The sequence below is a fragment of the Triticum aestivum genome, chromosome 3D (assembly GCF_018294505.1).
Source record: "Triticum aestivum cultivar Chinese Spring chromosome 3D, IWGSC CS RefSeq v2.1, whole genome shotgun sequence".
Taxonomy (NCBI): Eukaryota; Viridiplantae; Streptophyta; class Magnoliopsida; order Poales; family Poaceae; genus Triticum; species Triticum aestivum.
This window is the reverse complement of record NC_057802.1, coordinates 303,388,782-303,400,692: the sequence shown is the minus strand read 5'-3', so window position 1 is coordinate 303,400,692 and position 11,911 is coordinate 303,388,782. Positions and strand designations below refer to the sequence as shown.

The 11,911-nt window shown below is 46.3% G+C and overlaps 1 long non-coding RNA gene across 1 annotated transcript; it reads left to right on the top strand.

Annotated features, from left to right (window-relative positions):
• The first annotated feature begins 7,962 nt into the window (after window positions 1-7,962).
• LOC123078553 (uncharacterized) lies at window positions 7,963-9,457 on the top strand. The gene is made up of 2 exons (XR_006437506.1): window positions 7,963-9,184; window positions 9,292-9,457. It is a non-coding gene; the product is annotated as an uncharacterized lncRNA (long non-coding RNA).
• Window positions 9,458-11,911: the final 2,454 nt, after the last annotated feature.

Sequence of the window (11,911 nt, the reverse complement as noted above, 5' to 3'; positions counted from 1 at the left end):
AAGGAGACTGTTGGGTACACCTTCTATCACAGATCCGAAGGCAAGACATTCGTTGCTAAGAATGGATCCTTTCTAGAGAAGGAGTTTCTCTCGAAAGAAGTGAGTGGGAGGAAAGTAGAACTTGATGAGGTAACTGTACCTGCTCCCTTATTGGAAAGTAGATCATCACAGAAATCAGTTTCTGCGACACCTACACCAATTAGTGAGGAAGTTAATGATAATGATCATGAAACTTCAGATCAAGTTATTATAGAACCTCGTAGGTCAACCAGATTAAAGATCCGCACCAGAGTGGTACGGTAATCCTGTTCTGGAGGTTATGTTACTAGACCATGACGAACCTACGAACTATGAAGAAGCGATGGTGAGCCCAGATTCCGCAAAATGGCTTGAGGCCATGAAATCCGAGATGGGATCCATGTATGAGAACAAAGTATGGACTTTGGTTGACTTGCCCGATGATCGGCAAGCCATTGAAAATAAATGGATCTTCAAGAAGAAGACTGACGCTGACGGTAATGTTACTGTCTATAAAGCTCGACTTGTTGCGAAAGGTTTTCGACAAGTTCAAGGGATTGACTACGATGAGACCTTTCTCACCCGTAGCGATGCTTAAGTCTGTCCGAATCATGTTAGCAATTGCCGCATTTTATGATTATGAAAATTTGGCAAATGGATGTAAAAACTGCATTCCTGAATGGATTTCTGGAAGAAGAGTTGTATATGATGCAACCGCAAGGTTTTGTCGATCCAAAGGGAGCTAACAAAGTGTGCAAGCTCCAGCGATCCATTTATGGACTGGTACAAGCCTCTCGGAGTTGGAATAAACGCTTTGATGGTGTGATCAAAGCATTTGGTTTTATACAGACTTTTGGAGAAGCCTGTATTTACAAGAAAGTGAGTGGGAGCTCAGTAGCATTTCTGATATTATATGTGGATGACATATTGCTAATTGGAAATGATATAGAATTTCTGGATAGCATAAAGGGATACTTGAATAAGATTTTTTCAATGAAAGACCTCGGTGAAGCTGCATATATATTGGGCATCAAGATCTATAGAGATAGATCAAGACGCTTAATTGGACTTTCACAAAGCACATACCTTGACAAAGTTTTGAAGAAGTTCAAAATGGATCAAGCAAAGAAAGGGTTCTTGCCTGTACTACAAGGTGTGAGATTGAGTAAGACTCAATGCCCGACCACTGCAGAAGATAGAGAGAAGATGAAAGATGTTCCCTATGCTTCAGCCATAGGCTCTATCATGTATGCAATGTTGTGTACCAGACCTGATGTGTGCCTTGCTATAAGTTTAGCAGGGAGGTACCAAAGTAATCCAGGAGTGGATCACTGGATAGCGGTCAAGAACATCCTGAAATACCTGAAAAGGACTAAGGATATGTTTCTCGTTTATGGAGGTGACAAAGAACTCATCGTAAATGGTTACGTTGATGCAAGCTTTGACACTGATCCGGATGATTCTAAATCGCAAACCGGATACGTATTTACATTGAAGGTGGAGCTGTCAGTTGGTGCAGTTCTAAGCAAAGTGTCGTGGCGGGATCTACATGTGAAGCGGAGTACATAGCTGCTTCGGAAGCAGCAAATGAAGGAGTCTGGATGAAAGAGTTCATATCCGATCTAGGTGTCATACCTAGTGCATCGGGACCAATGAAAATCTTTTGTGACAATACTGGTGCAATTGCCTTAGCAAAGGAATCCAGATTTCACAAGAGAACCAAGCACATCAAAAGACGCTTCAATTCCATCCGGGATTTAGTCCAGGTGGGAGACATAGAAATTTGCAAGATACATACGGATCTGAATGTTGCAGACCCGTTGACTAAGCCTCTTCCACGAGCAAAACATGATCAGCACCAAGACTCCATGGGTGTAAGAATCATTACTGTGTAATCTAGATTATTGACTCTAGTGCAAGTGGGAGACTGAAGGAAATATGCCCTAGAGGCAATAATAAAGTTATTATTTATTTCCTTATATCATGATAAATGTTTATTATTCATGCTAGAATTGTATTAACCGGAAACATAATACATGTGTGAATACATAGACAAACAGAGTGTCACTAGTATGCCTCTACTTGACTAGCTCGTTGATCAAAGATGGTTATGTTTCCTAGCCATAGACATGAGTTGTTATTTGATTAACGGGATCACATCATTAGGAGAATGATGTGATGGACTTGACCCATTCCGATAGCTTAGCACTCGATCGTTTAGTATGTTGCTATTGCTTTCTTCATGACTTATACATGTTCCTATGACTATGAGATTATGCAACTCCCGTTTACCGGAGGAACACTTTGTGTGCTACCAAACGTCACAACGTAACTGGGTGATTATAAAGGTGCTCTACAGGTGTCCCCAAAGGTACTTGTTGGGTTGGCGTATTTCGAGATTAGGATTTGTCACTCCGATTGTCGGAGAGGTATCTCTGGGCCCACTTAGTAATACACATCACTATAAGCCTTGCAAGCATTGTGACTAATGAGTTAGTTGCGGAATGATGTATTACGGAATGAGTAAAGAGACTTGCCTGTAACGAGATTGAACTAGGTATCGAGATACCGACGATCGAATCTCGGGCAAGTAACATACCGATGACAAAGGGAACAACGTATGTTGTTATGCGGTCTGACCGATAAAGATCTTCGTAGAATATGTAGGAACCAATATGAGCATCCAGGTTCCGCTATTGGTTATTGACCGGAGAGGTGTCTCGGTCATGTCTACATAGTTCTCGAACCCGTAGGGTCCGCACGCTTAACGTTACGATGACAGTTATATTATGAGTTTATATGTTTTGATGTACCGAAGGTGTTCGGAGTCCCGGATGTGATCACGGACATGACGAGGAGTCTCGAAATGGTCGAGACATAAAGATTGATATATTGGAAGCCTATGTTTGGACATCGGAAGTGTTCCAGGTGAAATCGGGATTTTTCCGGAGTACCGGGATGTTACCGGAACCCCCGGTAACTTAATGGGCCTTATTGGGCCTAGGTGGAAGAGAAGAGAGGAGGCCAGGGCAGGGCCGCGCACCCCTCCCCCCAGTCCGAATAGGACAAGGAGAGGGGGGCGGTGCCCCCCCTTCCTTCCTCCCCTCCACCTTTTCCCCCTTCCTCTCCTAGTCCAACATGGAAAAGGGGGGAGTCCTACTCCCGGTAGGAGTAGGACTCCTGCTGGCGCGCCTCTCCTCCCTTGGCTGGCGGCCTCCCCCTTGCTCCTTTATATACGGGGGCAGGGGGGCACCTCTCTACACACAATTGATCAACGATCTTTTAGCCGTGTGCGGTGCCCCCCTGCACCATATTACACCTCGATAATATCGTAGCGGTGCTTAGGCGAAGCCCTGCGTCGGTAGAACATCAACATTGTCACCACGCCGTCGTGCTGACAAAACTCTCCCTCAACACTCGGCTGAATCGGAGTTCAAGGGACGTCATCGAGCTGAACGTGTGCTGAACTCGGAGGTGCCGTGCGTTCGGTACTTGATCGCTCGGATCGTGAAGACGTACGACTACATCAACCGTGTTGTGTTAACGCTTCCGCTTTCAGTCTACGAGGGTACGTGGACAACACTCTCCCCTCTCGTTGCTATGCATCACCATGATCTTGCGTGTGCGTAGGAATTTTTTTGAAATTACTACGTTCCCCAACAGTTTTGGTGGTGCCTCGACAGGCTTGTCCTCGATCAGGTCTTGAGCGTTATCATCGTCCTTCTTTTGGGGGGTATCCACCATGTACACGTCGTAAGTAGAAGTGGCCATCCAACGCCAAGTGATAGGCGAGTTTTGTCCTGGTTTGGCTCCGATATCGTTGTCCATACCGTCGTTGTGTTCGGAGGCGTAGTCTAGCATGTCGGTTAAGTCCTCGACAGTGGCTATTAAGTGGGTGGTGGGTGGGATGCAAAATTCTCCGCGCTCAGCCCCTTGTCAAGCGGGGCGTAGTTCGGAAGTGACACTTCCGTGATAGCGAGAGATCGCATTAAGTCCAGAGCCTCGTTTAGGAGCGATAGCTGGACGGGTGACTGAGGGCCTGTGGAGCTGGGTCTGGAAATCGCCGTTTGACCGTGCTCAATGGATGCAGACCTCAAGAGTTCGGAGTTAACATCCAGAGGTGAGTCCGGCTTCCCGATGACAGGGAGAGCCCTGTTTGATTCCAGGGCTGCCGATAATCTGGTCACCTCTTGGTCCCCAGCAGGGAGCTCCATAGTAGGAGCGGGTCCGCTGGGGTCCATACTCCCGTCTTCAAACTGGGTGGTCCGCTCTGGATCTAAGGCCAGGGCAGGAATGATAGTTGATCCTTGAACGGAGCCTGGTGGAGGATCCGACGGGCTTCCTTCATGTAGATGATGAACCCTTCGAAGATCAAGTCTCCTCGGATATCTGCGATATAATTCAGGCTTCCGAACCTGATCTGGTGACCAGGGGCATAGTTGTCAATCTGTTCAAGGTGACCAGTTGAATTGGCACGCAGAGCGAAGCCACCAAAGACAAAAAGTTGACCAGTGAGGGAAGTCTCCCCGGAAACAACATCATTATCGATGGTCAAACGAGCCATCGAACCTTCTGCCGATGACACAATGGAACTCTCAATGAAAGCACCAATGTCGGTGTCAAAACCGACCGATCTCGGGTAGGGGGTCCCGAACTGTGCGTCTGAGGATCGAAGGTAACAGAGGACAAGTGGGACACAATGTTTACCCAGGTTCGGGCCCTCTTAATGGAGTTAAAACCCTACGTTCTGCTTGATTGTATTTGATGAGTATAGGGGCTACAAGAGTTGATCTATGTCGAGATCATAATGACCAAACCCTAGATGTCTAGCCTACGTGAATTCTGATAGCCTCTACGGACTAAACCCTCCAGTTTATATACACACCGGAGGGGCATAGGGTTGTACAGAGTCAGTTTGTGGAGGAAGATAATTACATATCCGGACACCAATCTTGCCATCCACGCATAGGGGAGTCCTACCCGGACATGGGGGAAAGTCTTCCGCTTTGTATCTTCACGGCCCATCAGTCCGGCCCATATCAAATAGCCGGACATTCGAGGACCCCCTAATCCAGGACTCCCTCAGTGCGCAAGACCAACAATATATTATCAATCAAAGGTATGGTTCATATGCAAGGTTGATTCTGCTATGAGTAAGATTTGAAGCATGCTATACACTGGAAACCTGCCAGAATGTACTATGAATTCAGTGCTCAGCAAGAAGGATAGTCGAACAGCATTTTTTAGGTGAGTAATCTGCAGCAGAAATATTAAAGAGAATATATATGGCAATCAGTCAGCATACCACAGTAAGAAGCTTCTGGTGTAAGCAACCCAGTCTTCGGTCGCAAGCTATCATAGAAGCTTACAATGCAAGCCTACTCAGTTTTCCTCGGTATGATATGTGGATGAATTCCAGCACAAGATACTCCGCCTTCCTCAGTAAGCCACCGCAAAAACTTTCATAAGATATCGAGTCTTCCCCAGCAAGTCACTAAGGGGGGAAGCTTCTGAAGTAAGGTTCCCAACCTTCTTCAGCAAGCTGTTTGACGAAAGCTTCGAGCACAAGCTATTTAGTCTTCCTCATTGTGATGGCTTTCAGCACAAGCTTCCTCAGTATGGCACTGGTACAAGATATTACACAACGAGTTGATAGCATATGGCAGTGCATCTCAAAAATCAGATCCACAACAGTTGGTCAGGAATACGAGCCAGTCTGGACACAAGTGTCTCCCTCAGAAACCAAATGCTCAGCTACACATGCTTTCATTGTCAGCATACAACACAAGTTTTGCAAGTCACTCGAACGATGATGTAAATAGAGTCTGACCACCACATGAGTATTTTTAAAAGAAGGAGGCCAGATATACACCTCGGTGTGACAAAGGACTATGAAGATTGACGACAACAGTGAGCTCTGTACAAGTACCTGTGAACCTGGAGATGAGGATAAAGGTATGATAATTGTTGCATGATTCACATGACAGGATGAGTACTCAGAATGTTGAACAATATTCTCGAAGCATGTGCCCTCGCATATGAGAATCCGTTAAAGGATAGCCTACCATGAACAAGATTCTTCTGCCAGAACCACCGCCAGTCAAGTCTGTGGATACTATCGTTATAAGGACATACCCCTTTATACTGGTCCTGACAGGCGGCAGTCAAAATCTTGGCATGGATTGGACACTCACGACAATGGATCAGTCAAGATAAATATGAATCTGTCAGAAGAACTGTTATGATTCACAACACTGTTTTGAAGCCGAAGGGAATGCATCTTTTTGAGCGACCCAATGCAAGGAGTAAAAGATTGGGTGTCCACTGGGAAGATCTGTTCACAACTCCATGGAATGTTGTCAGTGCTGAAATCAAGGATGACACATCCATCGGAAACCAACCCCGGACTTGTGAGAAGGGCATGTGTTGCAGCCATGATCATTTTTTGCACCCCAGCGAAGTCAGTAGATATAAAAGAAATTGGAGCCAGTGTGAACATGAATATGTGAGGTATGTGAGGTAATACTTGTCAGAATGTCAGATATGGTGAAGCAAACCACCCCAGAGCCAGGAAGTCAACCATATGAGAATTTATGGGAAGATCATACAGGAAAAAGGATACTCGAGTTGGAAACGGTTTCCTTAAAGTCAGAATATTCATACTTGTTCCCTGAGCAACAAAATCTCGAGGACGAGATTTATTTAAGGGGGGAAGGTTTGTGACACCCTGATTTTGGCCCTTTCCTTTTCTTTTGGATTTATTTAAATTTTTTATTTGAATCGCTTTTCTACGGCTTTGTGGTCCTGAAACCTAGGAAGATCATCACTTCTCAGGCTCCCAAGTGGCTTGTCATCCTCAAAACCATCTAAAGACCTTGTCATTTTCATCTTAGCCCAATCCCAATATTCTTTTTATTGAGAATATTCCTTTTTCTGTTAAAGGAATAATCCTTTTTGCCCTAGGTTGTAAAGCAACCTATATTTCTGTCATCCACAAAATTCCCAAATAATTCTCATAAATTTTTTGGGTCATATATTCCACAGATATGTCAAAACCCTTCCTTGGAATCATCAAAGATAATTCACAAATATTCCTTTTCTCATTCTGCCCAAAGTGGCTTTTTGAGAAGGAAGCCTCACTTATCTTTACTTGATTGACTCCAAACTTTTTGGACACCTTTTCCTGTCTATATCATTGCCCCATGCCAAAATTCAAATTAATTTGCCTAATGAACCTTCCTCAACAAATTTCCAAAGTTCCTGTCTAGGGAAGCCTTTGTGAAGGAAGTACGAGCTAGGGTAATCCAAATGAGTTAAAAAAATTCAATGTCCTTCCTATGATCAAATCATCACTCTCCCACAAATTTGGGCTCATGTCATCACTCTATGTGAGCTCGACATCAAATATTGGTTTTTGGTCAGATTTTCAGGTTGTGAAGCATCTATATTTTATATTGCTTCATTTTTGCTGAAAATTTACTAGGGCATGATCCTACCCATATAAACAGCCTCCACAAAGTTTTGGCTCCTTCCATCTATCCATTTTCTCTCAGCAATTTTTCTAAAAATCTGTGCAGAGAGGTGCACTATGAAGGAAGTACCATGTTGGCTTGTCCAAATGGTATACAAATTTTATGGCACCTTCATATGCCTAAATCATCATGCCATGAACATTTTTAGCTCAATCCCATTTGTCATGTGAGTGCCACGTCAAGATTTGTATTCTGGACCAGATTAAGCAGTTGCTAAGCCACTCTACTAAATACTTGTCCAAATCTCTCCAAACATCACAGGATTCTCGTCCTTCTTAAGCTAAAACTCTCGGACATCACAGTTGGTCCTTATCACTTCCCTGTTAATCACAGATGTGCAGACAAGTTTGCTACAACAAACTTCAGCTGATCATTCCCATCTAACCACAGTGCCCTTGATCGAGCCATCACCTCTCTGGGACTATTTCTTGGAAGGACTTTCTTCAAGACACCAATTTGGGCGGTGTTTGCCAATGTTCACGCGGTGAGTGCTGGATGCCAAGGTTCACACGGTGACCACCGCGCTGGAACGCCATGGACGCGAGTTGAGCTTCTTTTGCTCGGGCCCCTCCCCTGTTCGTCGGTTTCGAGCGCTTCACCGTGTCCAGCCGCTTCCCCGTGACCTCCTGCGTCACCCTGCGCTGCTGCCTCGTTCAACCTCGCCCTGGTTGTGTCGCTTTCGAGCTCGCCCGTGCCACTAACTCCCATGCTCCTCCTTGTCCCGTTGCCGGAGCTCTCCCGAGCTTTCCCGAGCTCGCCCGAGACCTCCCGCGCCCCCGTGAAGCTCCTGGACAAGTCTCCCCTCCCTACCCGTGCCTATGCTCGCGCCAGCACGATGGCACACGCGTCACCGTGGCCGTGTCCGAGCACGGCGTCGCCGTGACTATATAAGCCATCCCCGTGCCCGTGCGACCTCACCAGTGGCTTCTCCACCTCCTCTGGTCCTCCCAAGCCTCTTCCCCGAGCTCGAGAGCCCCTCCTCCTCACCATTGCCGCCACGGCCATCGCTGGCCATCGGCTGAATTCCGGCGAGCCACTCCTCCTCCCTCCGTTCTGCCACCACCAGTAGCTTCCATCCACCCCGGCGAACCTCCCCGTCCCCTATTATTTTCGCCGGAGCCTCTGTTGCCGCCTGCCCGAGCACGGCCGCCGTCGTCTCCTCGGTTACCTCGAGCCGCCATCGCCTGGACCCTCCTCGGAGTCCGCGTCCAGCCAGGACGGGTGCGGCACCCTTCCCTGAGTCCGCTGGTGGTCCGAGCTCCACCGGGGAGGGCCGGAGCTGCCCGGGAGAGCGTCGGCTCCGCAAGCCCCTCCTCTGTTTCACGGGCGCCAGACGGAGGAAGAAGACGACGACCACCCCCCTGCCCATGGGCCCCGCTGGCAGTCTCTGGGCGTTAACCCAGCCCGACCCACGCGTTAGGTTAAGTGGAGGCGTATTCCACCGAAGTACGTTTTCATTTACTAAAAGCGTATTTTGGTTATACCGCGGCTAAGAACACGTTTTCTTCTTCGCGTATTTCTCCCGAAGACGTTTTCTGTTTTTAGCCGCCAGGGGCCTGTTTGTGGAGGAATATTTACAGATTGGTCCCTGATCTTCCAACTCTCGTATCTCCACAACCGTAACTCCGTTTGAGGTGAATCCAAAGCTCAGTTCTTCGTCTCGTCAAGCTCTATCTGTTAATATCATTTTCACTAGGTGGTCCCACTATAAAAATGACCTTTATACCCTTGCCCTTATCAGTCCCCTCTGAGAGTGAAGCGTTCCGGCGAATCGTTCTGCGACTTCACCGCACGTCTTCCCAGAGTATTCTTCATACCCAGGCAAGCCACAATAGCCAATTGAAGATGGATTCGCAGTAGCCATGGTTTCTACTTAAATGTTTAATAAATGTTTGCTCATTTCCTTCTGATGTTGTTGTTTCGGCTATGATTGTGGATCCCTGCTTATCATCATGTTATGCTATGCTGCACTCTGTTAGCCGTATGATTACTTGCTAGTAATATTGCTCTCGTATTTCATGCTGTTACTTATGTCATGCTAGCGATAGTGATGTTCATCTGATGCATGATTATCGTCAGTTATGTAGTGTATCTGTGGTATGCATGATCATCGCTATGCCATGTTCATCCGCAACTAGTAGTCTAAGTGTTGCATTATTGTTGATGCTAATGATTCATATGGTTATTTTTCTCATCCATGCTTATGTTAATATCATGCTCATGCGCATTATTATTTCATCATGTTATTATGACTCAGCATCTTTTGCATTCGAGTTTAACCGAACATTAATTAAACTTGAACATCTGTTGGCTGAGTAATAGTGCCATCGAATCAAACTAACCAGTGCAGCCGTACTTGCTTTTATGGGGGGGCCCTGATTGGGTTTATTGTCATGCCTCTCACCGGTGCCTCCAACTAGGTATGGTTATGGGTGCGCGCTACCCTGATCAGGTAGGCGGACATAAGCCTTGTGTGCCCGTGTTGGTTTGAGCGCTCTTGTCCCCGTTTGGGACCGTTTTTGTTTTGCCATGACGGTGGACGTTAGATGTCAAGAGGTGACATCGGGGCCACCCATGACTTAGCCCAAAGGGGAGTTTGTCGGAGTGTCCGGAGAGTGTGATGGCAATAGATCGGTTTTGTCGAAACGTCGTTGGTCCACCCGAATGGGAGTACGAGGCCATGGGTTCCGTGGTGTGGGTACAGTGTGCTAAGCTCTGCAGAGTGTTTAATCTATCAATAGCCGCGCCCGCGGATATGGGCCCAGTTTGTAGTAGGTCACACTATGGGTCAACAGAAATATGCTTAATTATAATCCTGGTTCGATAAGGAAAGAAGTTGGTTGATCTTTATGTGATCGTGAGAGGATCACAGTGGTATCGTGGATACCGAAGTTGGTTGATGTTTGTGGTGTTATGCGATAATCATGGGTAAGGATCAAGCACCTTGTGGTCATGTAATGATTCCTATGGTATTGTTAATACCAAGCTTGATTTGATCTTGAGGTGATCGTGTGATGTCCATGATGGTAAGTGTTATATGTCGTGGTTACGAGGTAACCCCGAACAGAGTAAATGGATCATGTTAAGTATGTTGCATGCTAGTATCATCTTGTGCATATCATGAGTTACATTTCCATGCTCATTTCATGTGATGCCAGATTTGTTATGTTCAACATGTTCATGCATGCTTATAATGTTCTAGTGGTATCATGTTCATCATCGCTTTAACCTGTAAATGCAATGTTGTTGTTTGTCTTGATTGCTTTGGTTGTTGTGAGCTTGCAAGTACATTCAATGTATTGACCTGGCATGTCATGCCAGTTTGCAGGTCATGCCTTGTCTGCTTGCTTGTTTGTTGTGGATCCCGAGTTTGCGAGCTAGGATAAGCGTTCCAGCCAGAGTCCCTATGGGGTGGAGTCCATCGTCGTCGTCGTTGTTCCACTGCTAGAAGTTATTCCGCTGCTACGACTTTTTTTGCTGCTAGCATAGAGCAACCTGAGCAGGCGTAGTGTCGCTGGGTCGATGTAATTCTCTGTTATATCGGAACCCTTGTATCCATATCGACTATAACAAAGAGCTGATTTGTTCTATGCCAAGCAGTGCCGTATTCTATAAGACTTGATCTCTGGGCTGGAATACGGGTTGTTCCGGTCTCTCTGAGCCGGGGTGCCACATAGATGAGATCTATTCATGTAGGAATAGCCTCCATCATGTTATCCTTAATAGCAATGATACATGCGTGTCTTGCTGCCCCTGCTGTCACTGGGAAAAAACACATCACGACCAAACCCATCACAAAGCACCTATTCCCATGGCAAGAAAAATCGATCTAGTTGGCCTAACTAAACCAAAGATTCGAAGAAGAAATACGAGGCTATAAATAATCATTCATATAAGAGATCAAAGAAGACTGAAATAATATTCATGGATATAGATCTGATCATAAACTCAAAGTTCATCGGATCCCAACAAACACACCGCAAAAAGAGTTACATCAAATAGATCTCCAACATACCATTGTATTGAGAATCAAAAGAGAGAGAGCAAGCCATCTAGCTACTGACTACGGACCTGTAGGTATATGATGAACTACTCACGCATCACCGGAGAGGCACCAATGAGGATGATGAACCCCTCCATGATGGTGTCTAGATTGGATCTCGTGGTTCTGGAACTTGTGGTGGCTGGAATTGTGTTTCCTCAACTCCCCTAGGGTTTCTGGAATATTTGGTTATTTATTGGGCGAAGAGGCGCTGTGGGAGGCCACCGAGGTGGGCACAACCCACCTGGCGCACCTGGGCTCCTCGGCGTGCCCTGGTGGGTTGTGCTCCCCACAGAGCCCCCCTCTGGTACTTCTTTGG